This window comes from Dipodomys ordii, unplaced genomic scaffold (assembly GCF_000151885.1).
Source record: "Dipodomys ordii isolate 6190 unplaced genomic scaffold, Dord_2.0 Scaffold19, whole genome shotgun sequence".
NCBI classification, from domain to species: Eukaryota; Metazoa; Chordata; class Mammalia; order Rodentia; family Heteromyidae; genus Dipodomys; species Dipodomys ordii.
In genome coordinates, this window is record NW_012267235.1 from 887148 (window position 1) to 897857 (window position 10710).

Consider the following 10710-nt stretch of genomic DNA (forward strand, 5'->3'; position numbering starts at 1 on the left):
AGGGCTGCATGGGACTGTGGATCCAGTAGCAATAAGCCCAGTAGATTGGGGGGCAGATGGAGGAATTAGAAAGTAAGGAGAGGGAGTGAGAAAGAAGGGTGGAGCTACTCATGGCCAAATATTGTATGGAACACTGAACTGGTTGATAACAATGCAGTACTTCTTGCCCCATTCTCAATGCCCAGACCTGAAAGGCAGTAAACATGTGCACTGGTACATAGGGAAATCTTAGGGCAAGCCCAGAGAACAGACACAGAAGTATTGTCTCAGCCAGAAACTAGCTGTTTCTCCCCACTCCCACCCCAGACACTTCCTCCCCATGATCCCTCCCCAGTGCAATACCTAAAGTTTCTGGGTCAACAATACAGTAGAGCTGTCCCTAGGAAATGTCAAATCGCCCATCCATGCTGCTTTGATGGTAGAAGAGAAAAGGGATGCTGTGGTACCGGAGTCAAGGAACCTACTGATAAAAGATGACAAAGGAGAACCTCAAGGCAGAGCGGTTATGCTACGCTGTGTCCCCAGCAGGCCCTAGTGCTGCCTTCCTTCAGATCTTTCCTTGACTCTCATTCTTACCTGATGCCCCCAGAAAGAGAAAGCAATCCTGCAGAATGTGCCCCACTATTTGCCCCAGGCCACACTGTATCAACCCCTCCATAGGAAAAGGGCAAGCTTCCTTCCATAGCAGTTCTGTCATCAGCCCACTGGACTTGGGCTTGGCCTGCCTCTTGCTACTATTGGGACTTCAGGCTCAGCAGGAATTGGAAGATGTCCTTTGAAGCACTCCCCGGCCCCCAGCTTCTCCAGAGACATCAAAAGCACCAGGCCTGCGCTGGTGGGGCGGAGTTAATAAACACAGAGAAGCTGAGTTTGCAGGGGGGGTGGAGGGAGGAGAGAAGGCTTGCAGATCTCTCCCTCAGACTGCCAACTCCAGTCTGAGCAAATTCCCCCTGCAACTTCAAAGCTAGCAGCTTGTTTGCCCGGCCACAGAGCAGCAACAATGCTTTCCCTTTTGACCTAAGAAGCATCCCTAGAATAGATGCTGGAAGACTACTGGCCAAGGGGGCAAACTTAAGTATGGAACCCTGTTTTGGAACTCAGTTAGTGGGTATTTCTGCTAACCTACACTGCTTCGCTAAGGCCAAAGAATGGGTTCGACAGGCTTGATAGGAACTGTGTCCCATACTTCAGGAAAGATGGCCACAGTCAGGTCCCAGGACAGAAAAAACAGGCTCCTCCTGTACCCAAAGCTGGGCCTGGCTGGCTTTGATGCTGCTTATGGAATCAGTGTACAACACCATGTGTTTTGAAAAGTGGTTCCAGACTACAGCATGTACCACATACATGTGTGCAAAATACACACAACACTCGTACACACAGCACTGTCTTTGTATATCCTGCACAGACAAAGTTGTATTTGGTGAAAATGAGGAGCATAGGTTGGAGGAATGTTTATTGATTTGCAAGTATAGATCTGTGAGAAGGGCAAGGACAAGGAAGAGAAGGGAGGCTAGAATTTCAGACTCCAAGATAAGCTGAAATTGATTGGTGCTAGTTCTATGGAAGAGTTAATGGCAAACCCATAAATTCAGGGATGTGAAGCCAAGCTGCGCTGAGATCATTCTGACTCCCTCCAAAAGATCTTCCATCATCAATTAAAGCTTTAAAAAAAGAAAGAAAGAAAGAAAGAAATTTTTGGTTTCACTTAGGGAAATGAATTTTAGTTCGGTAGTGAAAGTTTCCAAACACCAATGGAACACAGTATTTCATTCCGTCTTCAGACACCAGTTCTAATACCCTCACCTATTCCTGACCAGACAGATGCTTTCTAATCTCCTGCTAGTGGCCCTTCAAGCTCCAGCTGCTCCCCTGTTTGTCTTCGTAACAGAGTTGATTTCTGTTCTGGTTACTTTCCCAACCTCATCCTGACTTATACAGCTTCAAAGAGCTGCAGAAAAGGGTAGAGGAATGGAAATTTTAAAAAAGGGAAAAAAGAAGATACCACCATGACTTCTGTCCTGCATGGTTAAGCAATGCATAAGAAATTATTTTACATTCCCTAAGTCTAGCACTCCCTCCACGCAGATGGCATGCTTTATCACATTTATCCATGGTGGATTAGGAAGTAGAATACAGTTCATATAAATTCCAGCCTGTAGGATGTTTCTTTTTTTTCTATTTTCTTTTTTCTTTTTTTAAATTTCATTTTATTTTGTTGTAAAGGTGCTGTACAGAGGGGTTACAGTTACATAAGTAAGGTAATGAGTACATTTCTTGTCAAACATTGTTTCCCACTCCTTCATTTTTCGCCCACTATCCCTCCTCCCAGCTCCTCCCTGCCCCCCAAGTTGTAAAGTTCATTTCCAACAGTGGCTTGTGAGTATCACTTTTGCATTGGGTCATCCTTTGTCCTTGTTTCACCATTTTGTTATTCCTCTTCCTTTCCCTAAATCAGATTAACGTATATACAAGATACAGGGTACCAGAATAAAAAACAGTGACTAAACAGGGATAAACGAAAGGGACAAAAGAAAATAAATAAATAATTAAATTTTTAAAAAAGATGAAGAACTTGATACAGTAGACCATTGATGACAAGGTCAAAAACAAAAAATGACCTCTTGTTTCTCTATCTTGGAGTTCATTTCGATTAGCATCATTTTATATGGTCATGTGTACATAGTTATTAAGCGATTGTGAAAAAATATGGAACGCTTCACGAATTTGCATGTCATCCGTGCAGGGGCCATGCTAATCTTCTCTGTGTCCTTCCAATTTTAGTATATGTGCTGCCAAAGCAAGCTTTTTTTCTATTTTAAAAGACAAACATTATATTTTCAGTAATGCACTTCAAATGAAAAAAATGAATAGCAGGCTTAGTTAGCCCTAGGCTGAACATAAGCCCTCAACGTGCTATACTTACTAAAAGACAGGACTGTAGGCTGCAGGGATCCAAGTAACTGTGTCCAGATTGCGTGATGGAAGAGTCTCACTTTTTAGCCCACCACACCTTGAAGTCTTGGCATCACTTTCAAGAATAAATGCATTGCTGGGAGAATGGCCAGAATAGTAAGAACTCTGGAACCTAACTCATTTGACTAAAGACACAATCTCAGAAGGGAAGGCCTAAAGTCAGGCACCGGTGGCTCATGACTGTAATCCTAGCTACTCAGGAGGCTGAGATCTGAGAATCGAGGTTCAAAGACAGCTGGGGCAGGAAAGTCCATGAGACTAATCTGCAAATAGCTAGCTGAAAACCGGAAGTGGCGCTGTGGCTCAAGTGGTAGAGTTCTTGCCTTGAGCTGAAGAGCTCAGGGACAGCTCCCAGGCCCAGAGTTCAAGCCCCACCATCAACCAAAAAAAAAGGAGGAGGAGGAGAAGGTGGAGGAGGAGGAGGAGGGGGAGGAAGAAGAGGAGGGAAGGCCTAAAGCTGAACACTGCTAGTTTATACCTATAATCCTAGCTACTCAGGCAGCTGAGTGAGATTATGAGGATTGTGGTTTAAAACTAGCCTAGGCAAATATAAGAAACTCTCATCTCAAATTAATCAGCAAGAAGCCAGAATTAGAGGTGTGGCCCAATTGATAGAACATCAGCCTTGAGAAAAGAAAGCTAAGCAAGAACATGAGGTCCTGAGTTCAAACCCCAGATCTGTCCAAGAAGAAGAGGAACAGGAAGAAGAGGTGGAGGAGGAAGAAGAGGGGGGAGAAGAAAAAGAAGGAAGGAAGGAAGGAAGGAAGGAAGGAGAGAGAAAAGAGAAAGAAGTACCTTGAAAAGAGCAAATACAAATACACACGCAGCGTCTACGTGAAGGAGAAAACACGACACACTAGATCTGCAGGAAAAGTACTTGACTGCTTGTCAATGAGCTGAACTTGTCCTTATAGCTGATAAATACTGGGAGGACAATTTATCAGGCATGCAGTTTTAGGGATGATTATCTCAAATAAGGTTTTGAGTAAGAGAAGATGTCATTCAACTCTAAGAGTCTATGAATCTGTTTGTTAAAAAAGAAAAGGAAAGAAAAGAAAAGAAACAAGCTGGGTGCCAGTGACTCATGCCTGTAATCAATCCTAGCTACTCAGGAGCTGAAATCTGAGGATCATTGTTCAAAACCAGCCGGGGCAGGAAAGTCTGTGAGACTCTTACCTCCAATAAAACACCAGAAAACCGGAAGTGGTGCTGTGGCTCAAGTGGTAGAGCACTATCCTTGAACTGAAGAGCTGAGGGACAGTGCCCAGGCCCAGAGTTCAAGCCCCACAACTGACAAAAAAAGAAAAGTAAAGAAAAGAAACAGAGAGAAATTAAACCATGTGCTTAATGGCTCACTCATGTAATCTTTATCCTAACTTCTTGGGAGGCAGAGATTGGGAGGATTGCAATTTGAGTCCAGCCCAGGCAAAAGTAGGCAAAACCTCATCTCAACCAATAAATGCTGGACATGGTGATCCAGTCAAGACCACTTAGATACATAGGCTTTAGAGATCTATTGTATTTCTTTTCTTTTCTTTTTTTTTTGTCGGTCTTTGGGCTTGAACTCTGGGCTTGGGCGCTGTCCCTGAGCTCTTCAGCTCAAGGGGAACGCTCTGTTGAGCTACAATACCACTTCTGGTTTTCTAGTGGTTTATTGGAGATAAGAGTCTCATGGACTTTCCTGCCCAGGCTGGCTTTGAACCGTAATCCTCAGATTTCAGCCTCCTGAGTAGCTAGGATTACAGGCATGAGCCACCGGTGCCAGCTGTTCTATTGTATTTCTGGTGATAATAATATACTCAACATTTTGTTTAAAGGACATCTCACATTAAAACCTCAGCTCTGTTATCACAACAGAGCTGAAAAGTTGGTGTATTGCAAAGCTGGCATCACAGATTGTGTTGGGGAAAGATAGGTAATTTAACAAATGGTGCTAGAGCAATTGGTTATCAATATGGAAAAAAATAAAATTAGATCCCTTCGTCACATTGCTTGTACATACATTTAGCTTCATTTGGTATGATAAGCTAGAACTTTAGAACTCTTAGTAGAAAAAATGGAGAATAACCTTGTGTCTTAGTTAAGACTCAGAAAAAAGCACAATATCATAAAGAATAAATCTAGCTATATTTAACTGAAAATTCAATATAGTACTAAATACATTAATTATACTAAAATGGAAAAAAGATACTAAACAAAAAATCATTTTATCCTTTGTTCATTATACTTCAACCACAAGTGAATGAATGATGGATGGATGGATGGATGAATAAAGAACATGTGACAAATGAGAGCTTCAAAATTAAATATTGGGGGCCTGGGAAGGTGGCTCAGTGGTAGAGTGGTTGCCTTGCATGCATGGGGCCCTGGGTTCCATTCCTCAGCACCACATAAGTAGAAAAAGCTGGAAGTGGCACTGTGGCTCAAGTGGTAGAGCACTAGACTTGAGCTGAAGAGCTGAGGGACAGTGCCCCACAACCGACCAAAAAAAAAAAAATTAAATATTGGGTAGAAACTCACAGTCAATGCTTTGTGACCCTATAAATGTCTATAATTTAAGGGCACCTCATGGAATAGGACCAGTCAACATTTCACAGACATTCCGGCTACATTTCTCTGTGCTTTCATCTTTTTTTTTTTTTTTTTTGTCGGTCGTGGGGCTTGAACTCTTGGCTTGGGCGCTGTCCCTCAGCAGTTCAACTCAAGGAGAGCGCTCTACCACTTGAGTTACAGCGCCACTTCTGGTTTTCTGGTGGTTTATTGGAGATAGGAGTCTCACGGTCTCTCCTGCCCGGGCTGGCTTTGAACCGCGATCCTCAGATCTCAGCCTCCTGAGTAGCTAGGATTACAGGCGTGAGCCACCAGCGCCCGGCCTGTGCTTTCATCTTTTTATCTGCTCCAGAATCTGTGTGTATCACGGGTACCCAAGTGATATTCTGCTTTAGATTGCTGGGAAGAGCTGAATGATGTGTCCTATTAAGCTACTCAACAGCGAAATAGAAAATTGTAAGACCCAGGCTTCATCTAATGTAGCCCCCATCCAGTCCATTCCTGCAAAGAGTAAGTTGATCTTAAGTTTGAATCCCTGTAGTGACAAAGAACATCTTCTTTTCAATTACACTAGCCACTGTGCCTGGTCCCCTTTTAAGCTTTTGGCATGGAAGATTGACTCATGGAAGATTAGGTCATTCCAAGTATGGACAGCTGTATCTGTGGGGAGTTGAGAGGGAGCTGTCCCCATGATTCACTGACTGAGGAAGAATAAGATTTCATCATGGAATAGGAGGTTCCTTAGGGGAATGACAGTGATAGTAATAGCAAGTAATGTACTGAAGTAGGTGCTTACTTCACATGTATTTACATCATTTAACCCTAGTTTTTCTTTTTTTTTTTTTTTTCCAGGGCTGAGGACCGAACCCAAGGCTTTGCGCCCACGGGGCATGTGCCCTTCCGCTGGGCTAAACCCCCAGCCCCAACCCTAGTTTTTCTTACAGATGAAATAAGGGATCCTTTGAAAGATTAAGAAACTATGTTAGGGTTGGGAAGGTGGCTCAGTGGTAGAGTGCTTGCCTTGATGCATGAGGCCCTGAGTTTGATTCCTCAGCACCACATAAGCAAAAAAAGCTGGAAGTGGTGCTGTGGCTCAAGTGGTAGAGCACTAGCCTTGAGCTGAAGAGCTGAAGGACAGCGTCCAGGCCCAGAGTTTAAGCCCCATGACCGACAAAAAAAAAAAAAAAATTCTGACATGGGATTGAGAAGACCCAAGTTCTTCTCCCTCTTCTACTTTGTCTGTGAGATGAGCAAATTGCTTTCCTCGTTTCGCTAAGTATGCATAAAGAAAGATGATCTAGATGGCTGCAAAGTCCGAGTCTAACTCTGGTATTTGTATTCAGCTAAAGGTACCAATAATCCATTCTTATCTGGGACATGTCTATCATCACATTTCTTAGTGCATCCAATCAGCATATTGAGATGACATTGGAGATGATAGTGATGAGGATGAGTTAATGTATGGATAAATTAATGCATGGATGGATGCATGGATGAATGAATGGATGAAGTGGTATATTTAACATTACTCTTGAAAAAAACCTAACCCCTAACCAGAGGGAGGAGAGAAGGCAATAGAATCAGTTTCAGTTGTGTCGGTCTCAAATCTGCACAAATAAATAAGTAAATGTATACATACATACATACGTACAGCCAGCTCATCCCAGGCCTTTTTCTCAGGACCCAGCTGTATAGGCTTGTGGCAGAAAGTGAATATGCAGAGTGGCCAATTAGTTCACTGTGGTGCCCTCATGACCTCTGACACCTGCTGGGCCACCTCATCCATTAGCTGTCCCCTTCCCTTTCCTCCCTCCTGGCGCTCAGTTTGAGTCGCTGTCCTGCCATTCTCTTTCAGCCGAGAAACATGCTCAGGCATTGGAGGAGCAGCTTCTACTCTTAGCTCCTTTGTTTCCTCCTTCTGTTGCTCTTGTTGCTAACCTGGTCACCACTCCTTGACCCTAGTTCTCTTCTCTCCCCTCCTGGGGTTGGGGAGGGGCAGTATGCCAAAGCAGGGCCTGTTGGAAGGAAGAAGGCCAGTTCTTGCTTTGGGTTTCATTCCATGAACAAGTTTTGATCCTAATTTTGGGCCCCAAAAATGCCCTGCCTTGCTTTGCCTGAGATGATTATTTCTTTTTTTCTTTTAGCAAATTTTTTATTGTGATTAAGTGATTATATAAATTTCACACAGTATTGTAAGATAGTGATACTTAGTGAAAGTCACAATCACATTCTAACCTTCATGGGGCAAATTGTCTTTATTGTGGTCTACAAAGTTTATGAATTCTATGAGCTTTGACAATACAGCTATTTCTTCCACATCGGGTGATATGATGATGATTTCTTTGGAAATCAAAAGCCCTGAAAAACAACAAAAACAACAAACATGAAGGAAGCAGCATATTCCTTCATAATATTAGCCATTCTCTGGAAGATTGGGATATGTGTATATATAATATTTGTGTGTGCATTAATGTGTCTATTAATTAAGAAGGATGATCTAGTTCAAAATTACAAGTATATGAGTATATATTTATGAACAAAGATAAAGTAATTATCAAAGGTAAAGGTCAAGTCATTAATTTTATTATACTTGAAAAAATGTAAATAGTATCTGCTAACTCTGACACTTCAGCTTGAAGAGAGAAAAAGTTGCTGACAGTGTCTTTTTTTTTTTTTTTGTCGCTTGTGGGGCCTGAACTCTGGGCCTGGGCGCTGTCCCTCAGCTCTTTAGCTCAAGGCTAGCACTCTACCACTTGAGCCACAGCACCACTTCTGGCTTTTTTCTTTTTACTTATGTGGTATTGAAGAATCAAACTCAGGGCCTCAGGCATGCAAGGCAAGTGCTCTACCACTGAGCCACCTTCCCAGCCCCCAGAGCCATTTTTTTTTTAATTAAAAAGAAAAGGACAAGTAAGACCCATTGGGTTTATATACAAATCCTGCCACTCTTCGACTGGGTGACATTTGGGAATAATAGCAGCTCCCATTTTCTGAGTATTCTATGAGCCAAGCCCTTGTATATATCCTCTTATTTCAGGGTAGATATCCTCTTGGCAAGGTAGATGTTGTCAAGTAGCATCCCTGTTTTACAAATAAAGAAATAATGGCCCAGAGAAATTATTGCTCATGTCTGACTAAGTCATAAAAGGCAGTTTCCTGTTCTGGAGTTCTTTAGTCCAGTGTCATTCTGCCCCTCACTTATTTAATCTCTGTGAGTTTGGACTTCCTCCCTGTAAAATGATCATTGATACAGCAGCAGTACCTAATAGCAATAACTAGCAGCTGAATGCTTTCTGTATTCTAGGCACTTTTCAAAATGCTGACAAACTTTATTTTGTTCAATGCTCCCAAAGTTTCAATAAATACAAACTGTGACCTCATTTTACAGAGGAGGAAATCTAAGGCTTAGCTGCTAAGAAATAAACCCAGCTCACACATAGTAGAACTGAGATTCTAAAATGATCCTGTTTTGTCCCAAAGCCGGTATTCTACCCAACAGTCCATGATAATGACCTCAGAGAGGCCTACAGAGGAACAGACAGGATATACACAAAGAAGAAAGGAACAGAGGAGCAGAGGAAATTAATTCCAATGGTGGGTAACAGGGACAACTTTATGGAGAATACAGATATTCTTCGCTTGGTGGAATTTTATCTTAAAGCCAGAAGAGCTCAGAAACGCATTTGTTCCATAAAGTTATGCGAACAAGTATTATGTACCTATGTGGATGCTAAAGAAGCAAGTTGCGGCTGGGAAGGTGGCTCAGTAGTAGAGCGCTTGCCTTGCATGCATGAGGCCCTGGGTTCGATTCCTCAGCACCACATAAGCAGAAAAAAAAAAAGCCGAAAGTGGCACTGTGGCTCAACTGGTAGAGCACTAGCCTTGAGGTGAAGAGCTGAGGGACAGTGCCCAGGCCCAGAGTTCAGGCCCCACAAGTGGACCCCCCCCCCAAAAAAAAGGAAAAAAAAAAGAAGCAAGTCGGGTCCTTGTCATAAACATGCCTAAAAAATCAGGCATGGGTAGCTCACACCACTCATCCTAGCTACTTAGGAGGCTGAGGTCTGAGGATTGCAGTTAGAAGCCAGACCAGGCAGGAAAGTTTGTAAGATACTTATCTCCAATTAACTACCAAGAAGCCAGAAATGGCTCTGGAGCTCAAAGTGGTAGAGTGCTAGCTTTGAGTATAAAAGCTCAGGGAGAATGCCCAGGCCCTGAGTTCAAGTCCCAGGACTGGCATTACAAAAGAAATGCCTAGGGCTGGGAATGTGGCTCAGTGTTAGAGTGCTTGCCTAGCATGCATGAAGCCCTGGGTTCGATTCCTCAGCACCACATAAACAGAAAAAGCCACAAGTAGTGCTGTGGCTCAAGTGGTAGAGCACTAGCCTTGAGCAAAAGAAGCTCAGGGACAGTGCCCAGACCCTGAGTTCAAGCCCCAGAACTAACAACAACAACAACAAAAAGCCTAATAAACAAGCCAGGTATTGTATCTCACTCATCTGGTCCTGTTCTCTTGGCCCATTCCCTGTCCCTTCTCACTCCAGTAGCTTCAGAACAGTGTCTCACATGCAGGAAGCTCCCAATAGCTATTTCCAAGATGAGTACGTGAATGATGGAAAGATTAGGTGGGGGCCCTTACTGCTTTGGAGAACACTGCAACCCCAAAGGTTTGACAATCCCTTTCCCTCTCAGCTCTCTCCTTGCAGCTCCTCTGACCAGCCCACAGGCTGAGAGATAGGGGGCCCGCTGTACCAGAGATGATTTATGGTTCTTTGTTATACAAATCTTTTCACATTCCTGAGTCCTTTCCCCAGCCAATTCATCATGATATTGAAATGCAACTCTAAATAGTGAACTATGGCTCATAACTCTCAAGATGTTCATAGCACTGTTGGAATTCAGATCTAAAGAGACCATCTCACCATCAGGGTTATCTTAGATTTCTCTGTTTTTCCCAAGGGCCCAGGTATTAGCCGTGAGCAATGATAAGAAAGAATAAAAAAGGGAGCCGCTTAGAGGCACACAAGCCAAAGCTCTGCACTAGTTTCATAATGAAAATCACAGGAAGCCTTAGGGAACACATGATTACAATGTTTTCCTTTCTGCCTGCCTGCCTGCCTGCCTGCCTGCCTGCCTGCCTGCCTGCCTGCCTGCCTGCCTGCCTGCCTGCCTGCCTTCCTTCCTTCCTTC